General features: G+C 43.5%; 1 protein-coding gene across 5 annotated transcripts in view; it reads left to right on the forward strand.

Annotated features, from left to right (window-relative positions):
- Positions 1-25,128, forward strand: part of GHR (growth hormone receptor) — a 1,047,683-nt gene that overhangs the window by 216,166 nt on the left and 806,389 nt on the right. The window lies entirely within an intron of this gene.

The raw sequence follows: 25,128 nt of genomic DNA on the forward strand, positions 1-25,128 counted from the left end.
AGCTATTAAAGTGTAACAGCATGAGGAGCTATATTCATGCAGCACATTAAAATTCTGTGCATGGTAAAGGACATCAGCACCCAGTTGTGGTACAGAAACAGTTATTACAATACGTAATAAATATAATGTGGTGCTTAAGCATTCATCTTGCAGGACCTTTGTTCTAATCACCATTAATTGAATCCTGTTTTCGCTGTTTTCAGCTAGTCTGCTCCCCAGAACCCTATACCTAGCAGAACTTTTCTGCACTCCAGTACCTTTTGTAAGGTTGATTCTTGGTTTGTTACCTACGGGACCTTCGTCCTTCCTTATCCACTTTGTCACGTTGGGTAAAATGTGTTGTGGTTTCCACTTGTGAATACGCTCACTGTCCTCTCCCTTCTTCGGTACAGGGTTGTTCTACCCGGGGTTTATCCTCCTCATAGGCCATGTTCAAGGGTGCATTCCCTGCGTGACATTTGTAATGCTGCCACTTGGGCCTCTCCCCATACATTGTTTCTCATTACAATCTTCAGTTGGGGATGGCGGCCTCGGCTGCCTTTGGCTCTCATGTTTTGTCTGCTGTACATGATGTTTAATTTGTACTGCTTTCATTTTATGAAATTGACCTGGTTTGCTTCAATTTCTGGTCTTTATTCTTACAATCACCATGTGCTTGGGTATAGGCTCACTGTTAAGGAATGGGACGGGATGACAGGATGAGGAGGTAATACCCGGTTACTCACCGGTAATAATCATAACTCTAAGTCCTGGTCCTCCCGTCCCTTTCCTGAGCCCTTCCCTGGGTTTTTTTGGTGGATGATTGTTTCTTTGTTTTCTGGGTTTCTCAGGAAGTTGTGTGATGCAATTCCCCCTATATGCTCGCCTGATTGGTGGCGCCATGTTAAGAGAAGTGCTAAAAAGTTCTGCTAGGTATAGGGTTCTGGGGAGCAGACTAGCTGCTCACTGTTAAGGAATGGGATTGGAAGACAGGACGAGGAGCTAATGAAGGTGAGCTGAGCTCCTTTCTGTCACTCTTACTCGCTACCTCTTTGTCGCGGGTTCAACTGTACATTGAAAAAGCTAAAGTAGAGGAGTTTGTTCTTGTACGCCTCACAGTTCTTTGGTTTTGTTTGGCTGCGACGTTCGTCTCTCTCCCTCGCTCTCTCATGATCTTGATCTCTCTTGCAGCCTTCCTAAGAATGCATTCATCTGAGCTGAGTCGATACTTTCACCTGCTTGCGCAACAAGCCTGAATAGTGTTTTACACATTGCCTCTCCTTCCTAGTTAGTGAAAATGTGTTACAACACTTCATGCTAACCCTCTTCAAAGCCATTCTCAGTATGTATTTCTGTGTAGCAGCCAGTATTCTTTAAAGTCCCACCTTGCAACAGGCTCTGCAGGGGGGGGGGAGGGGGGGGGGGAGGGGAGGAGTGGGGGAGGAGGGGTGGCTCCATTCAGATGACCCTAGCTCTCAGTATGCTAACGGCTCTGTAAAGAGCGCAGTGTTCCGGAGGGGTCCCCGGGGGCATGTTCCATAGTGTACGTGTCTCCTAATAGAGCGCTAGCTTTCTCACCTAGAAGATCAAGGCTGAGAGTATTAGGAGGACAGCATTCTGTGCACACGGGCAGGACTCTGTGATGTTAGGGAAGAGGTCTGTGACCAGGTAGGGACTGCTGTTCCCCTTATTGGCTGACCTAAGAGGGGGGAGTTGTTGTGTGTGTGTGTTTGTGCCTGCATGTGAATTTATGAATGTAAGTGAATGTGCATGTCCCCTGCCCCCTCTAAGCTATACTTACCGACTTTCACTGCTATCAGCTACTATAGCATTTCTGTGTCATTACTGAAGAGGGAGTGGCACAAAAACACCCAAATTGCCCCTTCCATTTGAGCTAGAGCTGGCTCAAACAAAGCAGCATGGTTTTGGATAAGTGTCTTGTGCCCACTCATTGAGGAACCGGCTTGTGTAGGCGCCACTTTGCCCCTTTATTTTGTTGTTATTTTCTGTAGACCTCTTTTCCTACACTCCGGATATGTTGCCAAGTGTGAACACATCCCAATTGTGGCAATGGTCCATCCATGTAAACAGACTGTTTGCGTAATCTTAAGTTAGGTTTGCAATTTTCCTGGAATCTAAATATGGCCCCTGGGTACAGGGAATCATTGTTTCAGCGAACAACATTCTCGCCGAAGATCATTTGATGATTATTTTACACACATAAGAAAAAATGGAATGCATTCCTTTTACTCCCTAAACACATTATGTGGCAAATGATTTCTTGGAAAATGAATTTGCTAATACTTTATGAAGACAATGTGTCCCATCTGTCATTTTTAGCTTCCTGAATGCATGGTGTTTTCACTGCTTGTGAATTCTGTATCAGCACTAAACTGGACTCATTGGGCCACTTACGTTGCTAATAAAACACCTCGCTTGTAACTAAGTGGGTCAAGTTAAAATATTCATCGAGACTAAAATAATTTGGTTTTGGTACGCCTGTGTACTTGAAAGGAAACAGCTAGTGGTAAATAGTGGAAAGAGGACACATCTAATGCTTTAACATCTGAAACACGTTTCAATCAAATTAAACATAAAATCATTGTCAACTTTCCACATAAATTTATATAAATTATCTTGACATGAAATAAACATTTTTAACACCAAATGAACATACCATATTGTTTTATGTTTGGGAACTGGAGGTTTAACATATCTTACTACCTTTAATAGTCAACAGACCAAGGGGTGTTCTCCAATGGGTTTTCCATCCACCCAGAGATTGTCAGCTGAAATGGCCAATCTATAAGTATTTTTATAAATACTTATAGATCGGCCATGAGAAGCTGGCGAGGCTAAGAAATTGACCACCAGAGTTACATCTGCTGAAATGGGATCTGAATTCCTGTCTTTACACCAGTCGAACTAGGCTGACTTGTAGAGTCTTGAAGTCCCAGGGGCCTACGATTGTTGAATGAGGTTGATAGCCTTCTCCGAAATTCCTGGGGTTCTTCAGGAATACCGCACATCCTCCAAGCAATCAGAAATAGAGAGCCTTCTAGAATCATGTTGCGTTAGAAGTCTCTAAGGGTTGAGAAGCTAATCTGGAAAGGGAGAAATCCAGATATTGAATTAGTGATTAGAACCAGAGATAAGAATTGTCTGCAAGCCTGCGCTAGGATTCGTGCAACCAATGAAAAGGGAGGTGAAAGCACAGAGAAGAGTCTGTGGCCAGGACTGGAGGAAAGCATCCGTAGCCAGACCTTGAGGGTCTGGTCTCCAACTGAAAATGCAAGGAAGTTGGGTATTGAGTTGAGAGGCAAAAAAGTAGAATGACATGTTGTCAAAGATGGAAGAAAGACAATTGAACACTGAAGGATGCATCTGCCAATTGCTTGAGTCCCGAAGGTGCCTGACGTACCAGTCCACTATGTCATTTAGGTTTCCGGGAAGATAAACTGCTCTGACTGTGAGATTCTGTTGAAGACGATACTCCCAAAGATGTCTGGCGAGATCCACCAGTAGTTTGGATCTTGTGCCCCCAAGATGATTTATAAATCTGGCCACTGTTTGATTGTCCATTCATAACAGAATGGTGCATCTTGCTTTTTCTTTTGTCTTTTAAAGATTGGATGGCAGAGGAACCTGCAACAACTTTGAATTATTGATATGCAAGAATGACTCTTGATGAGACCACGTTCCTCCAATTGACTGACTGCATCTTGCGCCCCAGCCTGTCGGACTTGCATTGAATTCCAAGGCCAGATCTGGAGCAGCAGAGAAAATAGTTCTCCCGTTCCAGGCGTCACAGTAAGTCAACCACCAAAGGAGTTCTTCTTTGGACTCTGGATCTAAAGAAACAGGGTCTGAATAATCGAGATCTCTGTGGAGATATCAGATTTTTCAATCGGTCAAGGGCCCAATAATGAAGTGGGCCCAGAAAGATTGCTTGAAGCCCTACTAGACTGGTTAGGCATCTGGGAGAAAAATCAGTCAGATTTAAGGAATTATGGATTTCCTTTTTTATAAGAGTGACCTTGTGTTGAGGGAGTTGTAGAATAGAACACATGGAAATGGAAGATCTTGGCAAAGTTGTAAATGGGAAAAATCTACTCGGCATTTCCTAGTCACCCCATGGCAGGGACTGAGTTCGTGGAAATCCCGAGAGAATGGGGGGATAGACACATATTGACCAACTTTGTCACCCCGCCCCCGGAGGACCTTCTAAAGATCTGTAGATCTATCAAGTCTGGTTCCCCTTGGGACCCCACCACGCCAAAACGGCTAGTCGATAGCCTGCCAGTAATGAAACCTTACATCAGGCACCTACTGGACTTGTCATTTAGGACTGGGACCGTGCCTAGAGACTGGAAGCAGGCGGTGGTTTTACCTCTTAAGAAGAAATCTAACATCAGCTTCGAAAAGTTGGAAAACCTCCGACCTATCTCCCTTTTGCCCTATTTGGCCAAAGTGGCGGAAAAAACGATCAACGCACAACTGATGGATTTCGTGGAGGAGGCTGCCCTCCTGCACGACACCCAGTTTGGTTTCCGTCCCCACCACTCAACTGAATTGGCGCTTTTGTAGGCTGTGGAGACCTTACGCCAGGGGATGGATGAAGGGCAGACCATGGCCCTCATCCTACTGGACCTAAGTGCAGCATTCGAGACTGTAGCTCATACCACCCTGCTACAGTGTCTGAATAATGGAGGAATATCGGGTGCTGCACTTGAATGGTTCCAGTCCTTCCTGACTGGGAGAGGTTTTCAGGTCCGCCAGGGCGAATGTTATTCTAGGGAAATCTGCTTGGGACAGGGCGTGCCCCAGGGCTCGTCCCTGAGCCCTACCCTATTTAATCTATATGTCTCCCCAGTGGCCTCTATTGTGGAGGGTCATGGATTGCAAATAGTATCCTACGCCGACGATACACAGTTGGTTATCTCCCTTTCGCATGCGCCCGGTCTTGCGGTGGACAGATTCAGAACCTGCATGCAGGAGTTAGCAACCTGAATGTCCACCAATTGCCTCAAATTAAATGGCAGTAAGACCGAGGTGCTCGTGGTGGGGGGGAACCCATCTGTGTGGTCGTCGGCGTGGTGGCACTCTTGCCTAGGCGAAGCTCCAACTCCCTGTCAGGAAGCTAGGAACCTCGAAGTCTGGCTTGATGCTGATCTGTCCTTTGGTCCTCAGATAGGCCGTGTGGTGGGTGTTTGCTTCAGCGTCCTAAAAAGTCTGCGGAAGGTTTTAGATCTCCTTCCCACATCTGCTCGAAGGACGCTGGTGCATGCCCTCGTCACATCGCGCCTGGACTACGGCAACTTACTGTACCTGGGAGCAACCAGTAAGGTAATAAATTGCCTCCAGGTATTGCAGAATGCGGCAGCTCGCCTCATGCTGAAGTTTCCAAAAAGATCGGCCACTAAAGCAGCCCTTCAGACTCTTCACTGGCTCCCAGTAAGGAGCAGGGTCGAGTTTAAGGCCCTTTGTACCTGCCATTGAATCCTGAATGGGAAGACACCAGCACCACTTCAGAGTCTGGTTACCAGGTACGAGCCTATGCGCGCTCTGCGCTCCTCCCATGGTGGCCTGCTAAAGGTCCCCAGGACAAGAAAGGCTTGCATGGGAGGTAGATCTTTTCGCTACTTGGTGGCGAAAAGCTGGAATGCCTTACCTCTGGACCTTCGCCTAGAACCGTCTGAATCCGGCTTCAGGAAGAAACTAAAAACACACCTCTATACACGGTAAACTGAGCTGACTCTGCGGCTGGCTTGCAGGAGTTATTTTCTCTGTCTTAGCGCGGGGACACGCCATCTGAGCGTAACCAGGCGCTTTATAAAATTCCCTTATTATTATTAAAGAAGAACTTTCTTGTCCTAGGCCATAATCAGAAAATCATCGAGATATACTATTAATCTGACTCCTTGAGCTCTGAGAAAGGCTACAACTTTATGATAATCTTGGTGAAACCATTAAGAGCAGATGAAAGGCTGAAAGGAAGAGTTTTGAAGTGGAAAAGGCAATACCCAGCACTGAAACTGGAGATATTTCCTGTGAGAGGGATGCACTGGAATTGAAAGATAAGTATCCTGAAGATCTGACTAGCCAGTCGTCTTGGAGTAAAATATCTCTGAGTGGAGATGCACTGCGAAGTTGTTAAATACTTTATTAGAAGGTGGAATTTTCAGACCTTTTTCTGTACCAATAGGATGGTGCTGAGGAAACCTGTGGGATCGAACTGAATTTGTTCGATAGCCTGTTTAGTAAGAAATGGAATTTCGTCTTGGATCAGAAGGGTTTAATCTTGAGAAAGCAGAAGAGGACGCGGGAGATGTGTAGTAAACTACTTCTCTGTGGTGCTCTACTGATTAGAATGTTGATGACATCATAGAATGCCTGGTGTGACTCGATGCAGTTGTACTGGGAGTTGATAGAGTTCTTTGTGATATCCTTGAACTGTTTGTAATACCCAGGGATCTGTGATTTAGAGACAGCTATGTATTTAGACAAAGCATTAACCTGCCTCCTACAAGTGGGCCAGAACTGGAAACTCTTACCTGAGTATTGTTTTCCTTTGTTTCTATATCCATGGGACCAGAAGCCTCCGTAACAATGGGGATAGAACATCAACATGCTTGGGTCAGTGACAGAAGTGGATGTGATGTTATTGGGAAGGGAAGCCCAGGGGCATTCTGATTCAATTTATTATGAAAAGATGTATCAAGAGCATAGAGAAGGTAAAAGGAAATGTATTCAGACATATGCTCCTCTGAAGGAAAACCATTCAGTGGAATTTAGATGGTGTATAAAGTAGGGACCAAAAATAGGTTCCCCAGTATGATCAACAAATTCATTAGACACTAGGTTTGAAGCACCACCATCATTAGGAGAAATGTTGTGACTTCAGAAGAGGAAGAAATCATTTTTGACAGGGAAGCTTCCAGGTTTTTTAAAACATCCAGCAGAGAAACAGCTACAACTTGCTGGGCACAATCCTTAATAAAGGATTTTAAATTATCTTTAAAAGACTGATTTTCCTCCTCCTCAGACATTATGACTGAATAAAGGGGGTGAAATAATCTTATAACCACAGGAAAAACAAGTAAATAATAATAATTCTAAATATTAGCTGAAAAATACCTGAAAATGGTTAATAGATGAAGACTTAAGGGGAAAGAGCCTTTAAGGGGGCGCAGCAGTAGAAGAAAGAGGCGTGTGGAAAGAGAGGAGTTCTCCGTTAGGAAAGGTTGTAATCCAGGAGGAGGAGGAGGAAGCGTTAAAATATACCACAAGCAGTTCAGGAAAAAAAAAGTCTTTGGAGATGGCAGGGCGCTGCAAGAGGCTTACACTTGTATTGCATCTTCTCTTTCTTTGTGTTTCTTTGTTATTTTTTGTATGGAGTACACTTTATGGGTAATCATCTTGTGTCACTTTAGTGTTCTTGAACAACACTTAATAGTTCTAATACAGACTTTTCTCGAGGTCAGAGCACAGTTTTTCTGGATATCATTTCTTGGTCAATGACTGTATCTGTATAGCCAAAAAAGTAGGCAGGCCCGGACTGGCCGTTGCGGGCACCGGGCAATCCCCCGGTGGGCCGCACGGTTGGGGGCCGGTTTTTGCCCCCTGGGGGCTGTTTTTGTTACATGGCCGTTATGCTGCAAAAACGGTCTTGTAACAAAAACGGCCAAAAACCGGCCCTGGCACAGAGCGCGGTCGAACCTCCCCCTCCTCCCAGAGTGGGGGAGGTGGGGGGGGTGAGGGGGCCGGCCGAGCTCTTTGCCAGGGCCGGTTCTGGGTCCCAGTCCGGCCCTGAAAGTAGGGATTTGCTGCTGGTGCAGGTTAAAAATATATACCTATTGACTTTGTTGTCAGTGTTTGTACTAGGTAATCCTGAGAAAGAATTTTGAAACTGGTATTGTTATTGTTATCTACACATGAAACCTTGACTTTAGCAGAGTCTGACAAGACTTGGCAAGCCTTGCTTGACAGAAGGTGTAGGCAGCTGGAGAAATAACAGGAAGGTGCACAGTAAGGAGGAAGGAAGTATGTATGCCACCACAAATGCTGTACTGGGCCAGTAATACTGCAACCAAAAATTACTGTACCGCACTGTAGTGGTAATAGCAGGAGCAGTATTTGCAGTGCTTGCCCCTTTAGGCTGATGCCCACACCACAGCACCATTGTCCTGTCTTTTCCTGGTGGGGCAGTAGCAGGGATTCGGACTGGGTGAAGGTGTTGTCTTCAATGTAATCCTGATTTTAGGCGAGAGGGACAGCATCGAACAACCCAAGGTAGGGAGTCGTTGCTGCAGGCCCAGGCCTCCAAGAACCGAGTCTGACAGAACTAAAAGAAGTTCTACCCACCAACACAGATATAAAGAAGTACTTCGGACACGGGATAAGATAAGAGTGAATACACACAAAACAACAAGGAACAGCATGCTACAGCCAATAGCAACAGAAGAAAAGCAAGTGGGCGCTCAGGAACCAATAAAAAGCAAGGGGTAGGGATATAAGCCCCTTGTAAGATATAAATTAATAATAGATTTCACAAGCACAGAGCAAGTGCTGTGCCGTGAGTGAAAGTGGTGTGGCGCTGCAGCCAAGGTGCCTGACTCCGAACCACTGGGTTCACGGTTCAATCCCCGGGGTCGGTTAGCCCAGCACCATGTGACTCTGGGCAGTAGCTCGCTTTATCTTCCCGAGGGCCCTCAGCGCCGGGACACCTCTCCGGAGGTAGCTGTGTGCTTTACAAATGCTGGTATCTCATTTCTAAAAAGGGCTCTATGTTGACCAGAGCTAGCTTTCTGCCAAATTTTGTGTAATTCCGTCCAGTGGTTGGTACTGTAGTAGTGTCGAAAACTCTATGGAAAATTGCATGGGCAAAACATGTTTTGGGACCCCCCCTTTTTCTTGGCCCCTGGTTGACGAATCACACCAACACTTTCCAGAAAGCAGAGAAAGTGAGTGGCAAACTAGTTTTGAACATTTAGTGAAGAAACTTCAAATGCTGCCAAAGTTATTAGCAATACAAAAACTCGTTGTCTATGGATACCAGGTCCTAACTTTAACTACCTACTAGCAACCAGTTGTATGTATGTATGTATATCTCCAAAAGAGATTATATGGCTTGGCAGCGGGTGCATGAACAAGGCGTATGGTAGCATATGGCTGAAACCGCTCAGCAAGTTGACAATGTTACAATCCTTCCACACGGGTAAAGAAATTAAAACTTTATTTGCTCGATTAATAAAAATCATTACAGAAGTACACTCAAAATTGCAGCACGTCGATCAATTCATAAAGTGCTCTTCGTACGAAAATTCCATTGCCCTAATAAAATCCGCAAAATCTCATCCATCATAAAAGAGCTACAGCTGTTTTTATCAGCCCAGAATTGTTTATTTAAATACTGTATTATGACAAAACTAAAACCAAGCAATGTATTCAGTGAACACATCTATGGAAACTAACAGCAGTGATTGGCAAACAAGGAACAGTGCAATGGGATATGCAAACATAATTTCTTTTTGTTTGAGAGCGACCTAGACATGGCTGGATAAAGAGCAGTGCAATTACAAATCTAAAATGTCCCTAAAGTGCTGTCTCTGCTAGACAGTCAGCCTAAACACCTCTGGGTAAAGTGTGGCACAATTGCAAATCTAACAGCAAGGTAACCAGTCCCTAAATGCATTCCAAGAGCAAGACTCTCTTCTGACACGAGCAAACTGGCACAGGTCATTGGCAATCTAAGACTATGTTATGGGGCATACAGGCACGTTTGTGCACTTTCTTAACAGCCTGAGCTTTGCTAGGTAATGTAAAGTGAAATCACATATCTGTAACCAGCATTGGCACTCACCTATGTGAGAGCTATTGACTTTGCCAATGTCTTTTAGCCATGTTGTACAGCAGTGTGGCTCAGGATGTGAGCTAAACAAACAAGTGCAAACTGCGTGGAAGGTCCACACAAGGCTTGAGCACTAACTGTCACAGAAAAAGAACTGCGAGCAAGGACTGTGAGCCCCAGCTCCTCACTTTCCAACAGAAAATACATTTCTGTTGTGTTATTTATAGAAAAAAACGTTTTCGACCTGTGGACCTTTCAAAATATCTAGTTCAATTCAGTTTGATTGAAGGCTGTGCCTGCCCTCTCAGTTTGATGTGAAAGCAGTTTGGGGGCTACGGTATGAGTCTGGGGCTGTTGTTAGTCCATTTATGCATATAGTGCACACACAGTGAGTGCCGTTATTCACCATTTTTAGACTCTCCCAATAAAGAAGCCAGGTTTGGTTAACACCAGCAAACCTGATGGGTAGCCGGGCAATTAATAATAATAATAATTGCAATTGAGAGCAGAGCACCTCAGATCTCGATGGGACATATAGCATGAACAGTGCCTAATTACTTAATTGCTTTGTCCCGGCCAGCTCCCAAAGAGCAATCCCATCAAAAATGACAATAGGCTTTAAGCCTCCTCACAGCAGAAAGAAAGAGGGGGGGGGTCATTCACTAGTGGTTTTAACTTGACAACCATGTTAAACAAAAAAAAAAGCACTATGGTTGGAGCAGCAGGCAGGTAAAGAGTGGGGAGGTAAAAATAGTACCGCAACCACATCAGGAGCAGCGGACGGGCACTGATTAATCTGGGCTTGGTCCGTGCTCCACAGAAAATATGGCAAGTGACGTTTGGCCTGCACTGGTTAATTAATGAGGCTGCAAAGAAGAGGGACACTGAAGCCGGCACATGGTAAGCATTGGCAGGCCCCAAGTCTATTTTGTAAACAGTAGAGGCTCGCAAGCGAGAGCGCATACGCTAGCATATACTCTCACATGCTCCCCTCTAAAGATGCAAACAGGTCTGTAAATTATTTATTTTGTGGGTCTGGGCAAGTGACAGGAAAATAGGAATTCCTATGCAATGCCTAAGACCTTTCATTTGAGCTCACCACACCACAAGTCATAATGACCATCACTTCAAAGATGTTCCACAACAGACCCATATATAAAACAAATACTTAACACGGGGCTAAGCAAAAGAACATGCACGCAGAATTCCTTCAATGTGCATCAATGTAAACCTTGTTTATAGTGCAATAAAATTGCTAATCAAAAGACAGACTGAAAAGTCTCAATTGTAAGCCTTGCTCAGGTCTGGCCTAATATCAGGGCATTCTTGGGACGTTGAATAGCGTATCTGATGAAAGAGCATTCTCTATTCGAGAGAAATTATTTTGTTTTTCCAAACAGTCTGTTGAATTAACTGCCCCATCACATTTATCCAATTCCTTTAACTACCCACTCCAAACATTTTATCAGTCTCCGGATCAATTAAAAATCAGATCCTTGTAAACCTGGAGTTATGCTGTGTCATCAGTGTGCACACCCAACCTGATGACCCACGTCTGCAAATGTTTTTTACAAAGATGCAATAGATGCGAACGTACACAAATACTGTGCTGTCTAAGTCTCAAGACGGGAGCCACATTCGCTTCTGTGTTTACAAGGCATTGAGTTTTGTGATTTCCATCAAGATTAACAATTAAGAGTGGGACATGTAGACCCTAAATCTCATATACTTGCATCTAATTTTAGGTTCATTTTTGCAAAGCTCTGAGTTGAAGGAGAGGTATATGTGGGTAATAACAATTTACTATATGACCAGACAGATCCTAAATATTCTGGACAAAGGACATCTATCTCCTCGCAACTACTATGACCAGGATCTTGAATGCACTATACTGTAGGTTGCTCTTTCTTTCATTCACTCATCAGCCCCAACATATTAAAGGCCTTTTTTAGAGTTTGACGAAGGGGTTACTCTGTCACAAATGTGACGGATAAACGGTCTAACGAACTACAAGTGCCATAGTTTATAATGGACGTGTAATGTGGCGGACCGGGTATCTGTCCCATTTGTGTCAAAGTGACCCATCTTGTAAATCAGGCCCTAAGTACTTTTGTGCTAGTTTGAAATGCCACTGCCAGTATATATTTTCAGTTTTTCACATCGCTCTTACCAGATTACGTTTCTAAAGACCCAGTCGCTGAATTTTTCATTCTTAAACAATGTTTATAAACTGGAGACCAGCTATCATAGATTTAGCACAACATATTTAAGTCTTAGTTGACTAATAGGGACTGTTTGGAAGCCTAAAAGACAAATTTTTTCGTGATCTGTATCCAATATCCCCCACATCTGGATGAACCATAGGTAATTGCTTGAATAAACTTAATCTTCTACGACAGATTAACCCTTTGGATTATTCAAATTAATATATCATTCCTTAGTTAAAATTCCAAAAACCTTGCATGATCCTGAATTGCAAAAAAATTAACCGCGATCACAAAAATGTTGTTCAGGCCAAACCCCGTATTCAAATATCACTCTGTTTCTGTAATCCGCTCTCCTCCAATCCCTGCTAATTAAGTATATTTGAATTTACCAAAATGCTCAATCTTTGTTTTGTTCAGATTCAGTTTTGATCATTTTCTTCATTATATCTATGGATGATTGTGGGTCTCCATTGAAATTCGATGGGAAGTGTGGTTAATAAGTACAATATCGGCTGTATACTTGAGGTCAGGTATCTGTACAGGATCTAATGGTGGAAAAAAAACTCTTGTTTTCATTAGAGTAGATAATAAGTGAGATGCATAAAGGTTAAAAGGAAGTGAAGCAAGTACACAACCCTGCTTGAGCCCTGGGTCTGGAAGTATATTCCACGTTACTGAGGTGGTGTCATCCTTACCCAAGTGTCTGTATTCAGCAGATGATGGTCCCAAAATAGGGTAATACTACTTCCTCCATTCTCCACAAAGAAAAGGTACTCAAAATTAAGATTTCTATATAAATCTTAATTATTTCAAAACAATCAGATCAGAGTTCATTATGTAATCTGATTAGAGAATTTTCATCACTAAACTAGAGATGGGACGATATGGTTCAAAACACATTAACCAATAATGCCGAAGTGGGCTAAAATGAAGATTTGTTGATGATCTGTCACATCAATCCATCATCTAGTTACATTCATGGTTTAAGTAATCACTAATGAATGGAACCTCATTTAAGAAAAGTATGTCAAGCAACAATTGAGATTTATATAGAATTCTTAATTTTGAGGACATTTTCTTCATGGAGAGTGGAGGAAGTAAAATGTGTTCAGTGTGGTATGTTTGGTGTATGATTACAATCTTTACAATTCCATCATATATAAAGAGACAAACAATAGATCTTTATAAACCATCAAGTTAAAATCACGTTATACTGAAATCTTGACAATGCAGGTGACATGGGGTATGTCCTTTAAAATCATTTAAAATCCACAAATTGAAGTCAGATTGTGAGATCATTGCAATAAGAGCATGGACATTGTCGGAGTATGAGGACTGGCATATAGTCAGCTCTTTGACAGACAAATATCATCAATGAGAGTACAGCGTTTGATGCAGGTAGCCCCAAAGACATTATTATTGGGGGTAATTAGACTTAGAAGTAGTATGTTTTCTAGTGTTTATGTTCACGTAGCCACATTATGGGCCTGTTTTTTTAAAGATTTCATGATGGCGTCCTACATCGTGACCAAGGTTTGGGAGCAAGCCGAAACGCATTGTTTTGTTCACCTATTCTGCTAAAATATACATTTGCACAGGATACTGTCTCCTGCGTGCAGACTCTTTCTTGCTGAGGAGATGGGAAGATCAGGATTATGTAATGTATTCCACTATTTTTCATTGTTCCCAACTTTATTATCCCTAGTCTACTTTTAGTTTTGCTTTCAAATTACTTTAATGTATATTTTTTAAGTAAACATTTCAAATGTGGTTTGTATTTTACATTGAACTAATCTGTGTACTATATTTTTCAGATGTGTGTGTATGTGTGTTGTATGTGTATGATGTTTGTGTGTGTGTTGGTGTTTTTTTTTTTAAATAAAAGCTGAAGTACATTTCGTTTTATTTTCTAAATCGCACTTACCTATTTATTACCTGCAAAATAATGTCTGATGCAATTTTAGAGATTCCTAATTTAAATGTGGTAAAGCTTACATGTGGTGCATTGACACCTGATGTGCTGACTGAATGCAAAGGTAGCACCCTTAGGTGGGCATTCATGCCATCCTTTGTCTTGTTGAACATTATGTTGACAGTCTATATAATTGTTCATGCTGCTTTGGTTGTAGATGCCTTATGTGAGCAAAGGTTTCTGTAGTTTCTGGCCAATCTGATAGACGGAGGTGGATAGCCACTCACAAATTTCAGCGGCATGAAATTGCTTAAAAAAGACCTCTACTCTTTGTAATTGTCCCTGGACCATATGACACATTTCCATTTGTTGAACATTGGCACAATTGGAATCATGACAGAAATTCTAACTGTGAGGAAAATCCGTTTCCTGAATTCCTTAGTTAAAAATTCCAGAGTTTCAGCAGATTATCATGGAAAATCCTTTCCTGGAATCCTTATTTAAAAATTCCCAAATTTCAGCAGATTATCATGGAAAATTCTTGCATTCGTGAAACCAAAGCCTCCATATTTTCAAAATAAATGCACTCAGTATTGCATTGGCAACCTGGATGGGAAATAACCTAGCATCTTGAAGAATATTAGCTATAAATAAATGCATTTGCCCAATGTCTCCCTTGTATTAGAGAAATAGATTTACTTGTTTACCATTGTGCCTATGTATGCACAACAATTCTCGTTCTCAACTTTATTTTCATTTCCTTTGGCTTGTATTAGTGGCAGCTACCTCAAGCGAACACAAGTTGGTGGTCCTGTTGCTGACTTGCTATGTATGCCCACATTTGGTGGGCATTTCCAAATAGATAAGCCTGTATGTTGTGCCTGATCTGAATTTATATTTTTCTAAATTAGATCCATAGAAATTGAAGTGGCTTATAAAGGCCTTTTCGTGCCAACGTTTGATTGGGGATGACCTGGTCTTTGAAAGTTAAGGGTTGGTAAACTAATCCTAACCCTTGATGCGCTGCAATAATCTCTTGTTAGAAGAACGTTGTATCTACAGCCTAAGGTGACCTACAATTTCCAACAGTGTGACTGCACACTGTAGGACAAAACCCTGACATATTTAAATACCAATGGTACTCAACTGGAACACCGTTAATTTTCATACGATCTCCACAGCGTCAACGCTGTTAACAAAAGATCCAGACCTGGATTAAAGTGTCACACATGACATGGGGTCTTCTGGCTGCTTGCACAGTTTTTGGAATGGAGAGACCATATTTTTGGATTTGATCGAAGCTGATGGTAGGGGAGATACATAGTTCGCATTTGCGGTGCATGTCAGCACTTGAAAAGCTAACGCCAGATAATTACAATTGGTGAAAGCCCCCAGAGGTTGTGGCCCCAGAACATCTGGCAGCCCTTCCCTTCTTAGATGGCGGATGCAACAGAAGCAGAGTTTGGAGGAAAAGGCACAAATCTTTGTGCAGGGGCCCCTAAACCTAGCTCAGCACAGGCTAGACTTTGAGAGGACTTAACGAGTTGCATCTGCAGGGACCTGCTACCATGTGGGAATGCTTTCTTTGTTCACCTAGTATAGGAATAGCTGTTCCAGAAACTGGGTGGTTTCCCTGTGGGCTAGCTGGGTAAGAGCCGAGACAGGTTTTGCTGCTGGGGAGTGGTCTAGCACGTTACCTGCCTCCAGCCCTTTAAAATAAACAATGCAAAACAAATGGTTTCAAAGTGTGCTTCAAAAAACCATTTATTTTTGCATTTGGGGGTTTCATATCTGTTGCAGGTCACCACCAGCAGTGCTGGCCTTCAAGGCTCTGGGGGAATGGAAATAGTGGACCACTGTTGCTTGGCTCAGGGTGTCCAGTACATACTTGTAAAGACTCTTCAAACATTCTAATAGTGTATGTCTTAATATTGTGATATTTGCAACACAGTTCAGTTTACTTTGTTAAATTGTACCATTGCATTGACTTGTAATTGTTAGATGTGACAGATTCTCATCACAAACTTTGAAAATTCACACCCCCACAACAACTGACGACGATGCTATAAGCGAATCAAGAGAAAAGCGGTCTTTTTTCCCCCTATACGTTTTCTATGTGTCACTATAGATGGAGTAACATTATAGACTTTTGCTTTTGTACAGAATGATGTATTTCAGGCCACTGTGCTCTCACGTGATGAGTAAGGAAAAGGAGACACTGTGAAAAAAATGAGTTGTCTAGGATCACACAATATGCTCAAGGCGAAGTTTGGACTGATGCAAGGTTTTTGTGCAATCCCGCCATTAAATGATTAGCGCATTCACTCTCACCGTTTTAGATGAAAGCTTAATGCTTTGGGTTTAATTCTTTAAGGCGCCAAATCAGTGCACAGTGTTAAACACATCCAGGCTGTGCTATGCATGTTTTATAAGGATTAGTGGTAGGATTACGGAGGGTGATGTTTTAATGTACAAACTAAAATGAAAACCAAAGTGCCCACCCTGGGCAGTGCATTGTCTAAGTAGCTAAAAGTCTGTATCCATTGTCCTCCATTCTTGAATTAATTCATCCACTCACTCTTCACGGGCCACCTATACATCCTTTGGACTACGCAGACCTCCAACCAATCTCCATCTATGCCTTCAATGATTGGACAAGGTTTGACCATGAAAAATGTGCCATAAAACGCACAATACTTGCACTTCTCTCTAAACATTTCTTTGAGGGGAGGGTCAGGGGCCCCCTCCCTTAAGTCCTATTGCAGTGGTCAGGCTAGAGCGCTTCGCTCCCCTAACCTGACAACATTTGACAGTCAGAGCTATTTTGGTGCTTAATCCGGTTCGGAATATTGTATTTATACATTAAATTTAAAAGTATGGTAAAGTCGAGCACAGTATCATGCGCCCAGTTTGACCCCCGTCAGTGATAAAACACAAAAAACGTGCATAGGTGCAAAAATACAAAGATTGTCCTGTGGCATCCGTTCGGGTACTTGCTTAGTAAATGGTATTTGCATCAGGGCAAAACAAAAATCAACGTTAATTCACACTGGTTTAGCTGTTTGCTTAATAAAAGGTACAAAAACACGTTCTGCCGTTGTGAAATATCGGTCTGGGGTTCAAGATGCATGGCTTTGATCCAATTATTTTTACGTAAGGGATAATAATAGAGTTGCATATTTTTAAAAATTGTTATTCATGGTGTAGCATCTCTGTTTCTATGTTAAAGTCTCAGTCAAAGAATTACAAGCCAAACATCGGATGCTTATGAGTTAAACATATTTCCTTTCGTTTTTTTCTGATATTCTGGCATCTTTCCGTTTCACAAAATCAACAAACTTGATTAAATGGATTTGTTATGTATTTTGTTGCACGAGTTAAAATTACTGACGTGTTAATATTTATATAGCTCCTGTTCCTGAAACTATTTCGCAAAAATTCATGGAAATCTGCCTTCTCACAGCGATAGAATGTACTTGCCTTCGGCTTGTGTTGCCTTCGGCGGGCACACAGGGAGATGCACACACCAGTAAACAGCGGGAGTAACGGCTGTGGGGCACAAGTACACCTCACCCGGGCCCAGACCGCTCCGACGTCAGGTCAGGCGTGCCCATTGCACGCACGCACGCACGTGCGTGCCTTGTGGTAGCTCGCGGCTGCTTCAAAGCTCTGGCCATGATGTGATTAATGAGGAAGATAGCGCCTGTTCTAAAGTCGGAGCGATAGTTCAGCTGTGTAAAGTACACATCTGTCCCGTCCCAGAGGCCTTCGGGTTCAGGCTCCGGGCATCTGCCTCTGCTCTTTGAAGGGAATCCCATTCTGACAATAATAATCCTCTCCGAAAAGAGATTTAGCTTCTCGCCACTGACATACGGACTGGGAAGCGGTGCACAGTACAAATAAATGCCAACCATGTTTTTATTACAAACATGTGTTAGGCACTCAGGAAATAACTTCCAGTTTATGTAAATTTGCAATGCAATTTGAGTTCTTTTACTAGGTTTGTTTTCAAATATTGTGGTCAAGGGATGTAGAGAGCAAACCCAAGTCGACGAGATATTTGTTCACGTTATCACCAACCAGATGAAAGACAGAACTCAGGGAATACGCCTTGGTGTGAAGGCACCACGTTATGGCCTATGCTCAAATTAATAGATGCTGCCATGAAGGGGGGAGGGGGCATGGCTAATTTAGAAACCAGAGCTACATCTGACTTCTGGTTTCTGCTGGCAACATTAAATATAGCTCCGTTTTGTCCTTGTGTGTTACTTGGTTATAAAGATAATTGCTCAGAAACAAAGATGTCACACCGTTGTCAAAGAATCCGCTCACAGGCCTGCTTGGAATCCCAGCACATTTATTAAGTAACACTATGAAAAACCTGATTCACAGAATGAAGTGACTGAAAGGTAGTCTAGTCCGCAGTGGGCATCTAACTAAGCTCCAATTGAACACATGTGACGGAAACCGAAGCTTTATAGGTGTATGGCTCTCATGAGAAAGGTGCAGGTGACCTACAGAAAAGATACCCCCAAATATTTCAGACTGAGTTAACTACTTTTGAATCTTTGTTTTGAGCTGCAGAGTATGAGAGAGTTAGGCTAAAAGTGTCACAGCCTGCACGACAGGGGTTATCATGAGGAAACAATATATCTCACAGTAATGCGACACGCAGGACCTTTCCTACTGTTTGGGCATGGCCGTGTTGTTGTTGCCAGAGTGAGGCTTCCACCCCCCTCAACCTATAACCAGATTTCTTACGCTCAGTAAATAGGTCCGCTTAATGTTCAATTTGAAATCAAGCTTCTGTGATGAAAATCCATTTCAAGAAGACTACCGGTAAAAAGGACCCTACCTGTTTTACTTATTAGTTTCTTCTTGACCAATGCCCTGGCCTCTTGGACAGCAATCATGAAGTCAGGGTATAAAGCAATGTTATGTCCCTCATACACAATTTGCTGTTTAGCTCTTGCCATCTGGAGTGCCATGTCTCGGTCCCTATAATTGAGCAACTTGGCAATTATGGGCCTGGATGGTGCCCCTGGGGGTGGCCTGGAACCTAGAGAGCGATACACTCTCTCTACCACCAGTTGGGCAGAGAATGCGTCGGTGCCAAAGACTTTGCAAAGCGTCTGTGCAACGTATTCTAACATTTTGCCGGTGTTGGCGCTTTCTGGCACCCATAGGAATATGTATGTTGTTGCGCCTTGAGCTCGCTTCATGATCTCCATTCTTGGAAGCTATGTCTTTTAACAGACAGTTTGCAACAGTTGCGACTCCTTGGCTGTCGCGGTATCTTCTAGATCAGAGACTTATCCTTCGGCTTCTCCGATGTGTGCATCATGCTTCTCCAGTTTTTGGGCATGAAGTCTATCTGATTGCACATAGTGTCAATTTTGATCTCTATTGAGGGGAGGCTATGTTTCATGGTAATGAGGAGCTCTTTTAGATAATCTTCTGTAGGCTGTAAAGCATCACTTGGTGGGTCAGTGGACTGCTGCTCATTATCACCTTGGCTTCGAGGTGTTTTCCGGGGCTCGATTGGCAGTTTAGCCTGCTTAGTTTCTGTCCTGCCCATCATGCCCAGCTGTTGTGCTCAGTGTTATTTTCTGACTAAGTGGTGCAATGTCTGTACTGCTTACACACAAGGGAATGTGTGGTTAGTTGCGTTGATCAGTGCACGTGCCGACTGGAAGTGCTATCGGTGGGTTGGGTCAGAAATATCGTCCGAGTTGTTTGCTGAGTCCGAGTGTTGAATCCCTTAATTAATTAATTAATTGCAAGTTTATATAGCGCTAGGATCGACTCCCGGAGGAGTATCTCCGCGCTTCGACCGCTGCGAAACCCTTCCTGGCTTCCCTGAGAGATGGTCCCTTAATGGGTATCTCCAGGGTGAGACCAGGCATCCCCGGCGGTCTGGTGGGGCCGTTAGTGCAGATGAGGCAAGCTTATGCCCAGAGTTGCCGAGTGTGATCGCTGATCAGAGTGGGCACCGAGGCGAGAGAATTATCGAGTCCGCTGACCCTGGTCCAGAAACCTGCCGCGTCGGGAATCGAACCCTGGTCCCGGGCCGTCCTCTGCTCTCGGGTCTGCCGCCTCTAACCAGTGAGCCACACTACTGCACGTTAGTCCCAGAAACAGGGGGCTCCGTACAGGCAATTCTTCCCCTGCGTGTTGACGGGCTCCAATTCTCAGCATATGTGACATGTGAGTGGGATTCCACCACCGCAAATTTTCCCCAAAGGCCAGGTCGAGTAGCAATCTCAGCCACCCATCGCCGCAGAGCCCCACCCTTTCCTTGCAGGACAGGGTAGGCGTCCCCACTCAATCGCAGCAAGCCCCAGCTCCACGCGTCTGGCTTCGCTCTACACCTCGCGCCCATGTCTTTATAGGCCCATTTCCCAAGGTCCAGGGGGAGGCCTTGCTTAATTATTTAACACCTTAGCTGCTTTGAACGTTCAGCACCCAGTGCTGAATGTTCGAATAACGAGCGCTGGCCCATCGGCCAACGTCGTGCGCAGCACTTGGGAGGTAGCGCTCGCGACTACCATTGGCCGACGGCAGTGCTTAAGGGGTTAAGGGGCCAATCGCTGCACCTCAGCTACCCCTTGTGTGCAGGGATTAGGCTTTGTGGCGGTCGTAACCACCATCCGTCACAGCCCATAGGCTCTCAGAGACGGCGGTCCAGTCCCACTCTCTGTTGCACTGCTCTTTCAGGCCAAGTTGGGTTTCCTCCCTAGCAGCAGCAGGTCACAGCGCTGCCTGCTCTTCTTACCTCCCGCTCCCTATGCACGTACTTTGGTTTTAAGGCCGATTGAAGCGATCAGCGGCCTTGCCGCTACTTCTGTACACAGGGATCCTGTCTTGCGGCAGGCTCCTTCACTAATCATCCCCGCTGTTAGGCCTTCAGGGTCCGAGGTCTGCCCTCTCTATCCACCGTGATGTTCTCGTATGCCAGGGCGTGCTTCTCCACCAACAGCGACAGGCCGCAGCACCGCCCGCATGGGTTTGCTTCAATTCTCTGCACACACGCTGCTATGGGGCCTAGAGAGGGTCAGTGTAATTTCAGCGTTAGTGGCTGACAGCTTGTAACTAATCGTGTCCGCTGTATCCAGGCACATTCCAATTTTAATTTTGATCACTTTTGGGATCAGAGTCCATGCAGGAGCAGGATGATGCTGGATTGTATCTGCCGGGCTGCTGGAGCCTCACAGTGGTGCGGCCATCTTGCATGTGCTCCCTCTAGCGCCCCCTCCACTACTGTTTACATATTAGTGTCTACAATTACAAATTCACTTTACAATACATGCTAATCCTATAGAAAAATGTCTCTAATTTTGATATTGCAGTCTAATTATGACATCAGTCACCTGCAATAACCAAATTGCATATTTGCTCTACTGTAATGGAGGACTCAAGTGGTAGAAGATGACTAGCATTGTATAAAAAGGAACCAACCATATGTAACAAGCATTGGCAAAGCCAATAGGACCGGCTTTAGGTGTTAGCCTTTTGGCTTAGTCAATGCTTGTTCAGTTATGGTATGGGTTTTGTAGAACCTTCCTTTTAATCAGCTGCTGTACCCTTGTCAATTAAAAAAAAATAAGCATTGACTAAAAGCAACAATATTTTTTAGCCTCACAAAAGCACACTGCAAAGCAGTCCCTGCTACTGAAAGGGGATACTTTGTGTCGATGCGCTCTCGGTCAATGAGTAGAATGTCGACTCTCACAGTGAAGCCAACCAATGGCTGAAGTGGACTGACATATAGCGGGTGGAAGGAAAAAGAGAATGACAAAACAATTGACTAATAGATGAAGAAGGCTGATAAAATCCTCTATAAGTAAGTATCTTGTATGTATATTTATAGTAAAATCAAATATTCCTGGCTAACCTAATAAATGAACTCAGCCTTTGGCCCCACTTGTCAATATGGTTAGAGAACTATTGAATGACTGGGAATATCTTCACACCAAAATGTGGGTCTGGGGAACTTAATCTCAGAATCTGGCCCTTTGCGAGCGGATTTTGGTTTGATGAATCTGGCTATTAGAAAGTTAGCTGCATTTTGGCATGAAGAGTATGTTTTGAATGTAGAAGCCATACTATTTTGGGAATAGCACATTAAAGCAGACTACATATCCTTAATAGCACAGCCGTGTTTTGAGCAACAATTCTAATATTTAGAGTAGAACCAGGTATATTAGAGATACAAGATTTACATTACGAAATATACCTCCTCCTACCTGCAATACAGTTTACCCTTAGTGAAAATAGTGCCCTGAGAGAACAGAAGGTGAAATGATAAATTTTATGCATCCTCCAGAACATGGCCCAGAAATGGGCTTTCTGTACACCCTGGCCCTAAGGACTTAGTCAATGTGCCCAAACAAGACAAAGCCAGTTGGACTGCAATCATCCCGCAACCCACTGAGCAGTACTTGATTGAGATGTATTTCAGGTAAAATCAAGCTTATGACATATCATAGGGATGATTAGTGGTACACAAACAGTATTTCATGATAGAATAAAAAAGAATCCTATCCTAATGCACACAATATGAGTAGTAACTAAAATAGAAACAAACCAAATAGTAGCTGCAACGTTTACAATAAGTGCGAAGAGCCCAAAATATTCGAATATGTTGAAAGTGTTATTTTATATCAACCCCATCTTTATATCTTTGGCTTCCTAAGCAAATCTCAGCACCAAAAAAAGCCTAATTCGAGGTGGTTCACGCATACATATCTGTTTTGAACAATTATGTTCTTGTGCAATATAATAGGGTTGTTTGCTCTTCTTGCCTTCGATGGGATGCAGGCTGATGAACCGAGCAAGGGAAGGCTAAGTGTACCCCCATTATTCTTCAATGGAAGTAGGTGATATGATTCTGGCTCATCTCAGTCTTCTGATACAAAGTTCCTCTCTAACCCTTTTTGCTCTCTTACCCCCTATTATAACGTTAGCTGACCATTGTTGAATCTTTTAGAATAAATAGTTAGCAGAAAGTGGCCTGATGCCCTTTTATTTATTTTTATTCTGTAAAGCTGTGCCCTTTGAATACTAATCCAAAAAAATGAATTTAACTGTTTTCATGAAATCTGTTAACACCTCAATAATAATTATGTAGAACAGAAAGTTAAATTCTGTCCAAATTCTGTGAATGTAATTGTGCAAAAATGATCATCCAGCTACCTCACTCATAAGTTGACAATGTCCGGTGGGTCCAGAGCTACCAGGAGCACAAACAATCTTCTGTTGAAACCGCGAAGATTCCGGAAGGAAAACACTTACAAACGCTCATTCTCTGGAATGGCGCCCAGGATCTGGAAACCACTTCCTCCTGAAACGAGGCTCATCTCTTCCTCCCTTCTTTTTAAGAAAGAAGTGAAAAGTATCCTTATGGCTAAATACACTTGAACAATTCGTTTGATTTACATTGCGAACAGTATTATCAGTATTCTGTTATGATACAGCCTATATATTCCTATGTACGTGTGTCTGGACTTATATTAGTCTAAAGTGCTTAGATCCTTGCTACCTCATATCAGTTTTTTATCGATTTCGGTATTATTCACAGCGTTTTGATGGCCTATGCTCCAACTAGGCCGTGCTACCTCATACCTGTACTATACGTAATTTGTCTTTTGCTATGTACATGAACTTGATGATCTACCTCCCTACTAAGCATGGGCGAATTTTGCGGATCTCGCGTTCGCGAATTTTGCGGATTTGCGGATTCGCAATCCGCAAAATCCGCGAATTCCCGCGAATTTGCGGATTTTTTTTTTTTTTTGTGTTCGCCCGTGTTTCTGCCAGTTCGCGAGGGTTTTTACAATTTCGCAATTTGCGAACTTACCTGTCGGGTCGCAAGTTTTGCGAACTTGTTGTTTCTACATGTCCAGCCTGTTTGGGACACTCTTCTTCATCACTGCCACTCTCTGTCACCACTGCCACTCTCTGACTACTCATGCCACCCTCTGGCCCACCCATGCCACCCTCTGTTTCATCACCACACCCTCTGGTTGTCCAGTGTACATTATTTTCGGCAAAGCAAAGCACACCTTCCCTGCCTCAAGTGACCTGAATTAATTTGGGGCTGATTAATGTGTCACAGAATATTTTTTTAGCTGGCACCTGCTTCCTTAGTGCGCCCTGATTAGTGATCTTTTGCACTTGCTAAGTGCTTTCATTGTTGCAAAATTAGTTACAACACCTGCCCTGCCCCAACTGACAATAATGAATTAGGGGCTAATTAATGTGTCACTGAAAGAATTTAAAGTTCCAGCCTGGCACCTGCTTGTCTGCTCCTTTAGCTGTAAATCAGGACCTTTGTGGCATACAGTTAAGGTCAGAGCAGGGTCACACAATAGTTGCAAGCAGGCAACCGAATTCTGGAGGGCCCCCTCAGGAAGCAATACAAAGAATCGTTACAAATCATGAGGTTGACCTTTTGCACCTGCTCATTGCTTTTGCTTTTGCTGAAATCGTTTTGCGGTTTTTTTCGCGCTATTCGCGGGGCGCGGCGTCGTGCGAAACCGACCGCGGAAGCCGCCAATTCGTGCGAATGAGCATTTTATTTTTTTGCGGCTTGTTGTTTCGCGAGTTTTTTTGCAGTATTCGCGAGCCGCTTGCAGCGCAACACGCGAATTTACCCCAAGGTCGAGTACGGGCGCGGCCATTTTGTTTGCGTGACGTATTTCCGTTTCCGCCCGCTATGTATAATCTCGCGCAGTAAGCGCATTGCGAGTAGAGGTTCGCACGAGATCGCGCGGGAAATCTAGAGGTTCGCACGAGATCGCGAGGAAAATCTCGCGCGAACTGACTTTCGCGCTCGGAAACGGGCGCCGGCCATCTTGTTTTTCATTCATTTCCTGTGTCTGGGCATGGTGTTTAATCCTCTTGATATCTTTGCCATCCTTTGCTTGTTTTCAGTTTTTTTTTTACGATTTTGCTTCTTATCTATCCCTCTCTTTTCCTAGCTGTATATTTTTGTCTTTTCTGCTATTTTTCTTTACTTTTAAACTACTTTTGTAAACTCTTTTCTTTTCTTCTTCCCTATCCTATTCTTTCTTAATTTTCTACTTCTTCCTACCTTACCTGCCCAGACCATGGTCAAGCCAGGCGCCGTGAAGCTGCCCAGGCACTTGAGGGCCGCAGCGGCGGCGGGGAGTAGTGCT

The sequence above is a fragment of the Lissotriton vulgaris genome, chromosome 3_1 (assembly GCF_964263255.1).
Source record: "Lissotriton vulgaris chromosome 3_1, aLisVul1.2, whole genome shotgun sequence".
NCBI lineage: Eukaryota > Metazoa > Chordata > Amphibia > Caudata > Salamandridae > Lissotriton > Lissotriton vulgaris.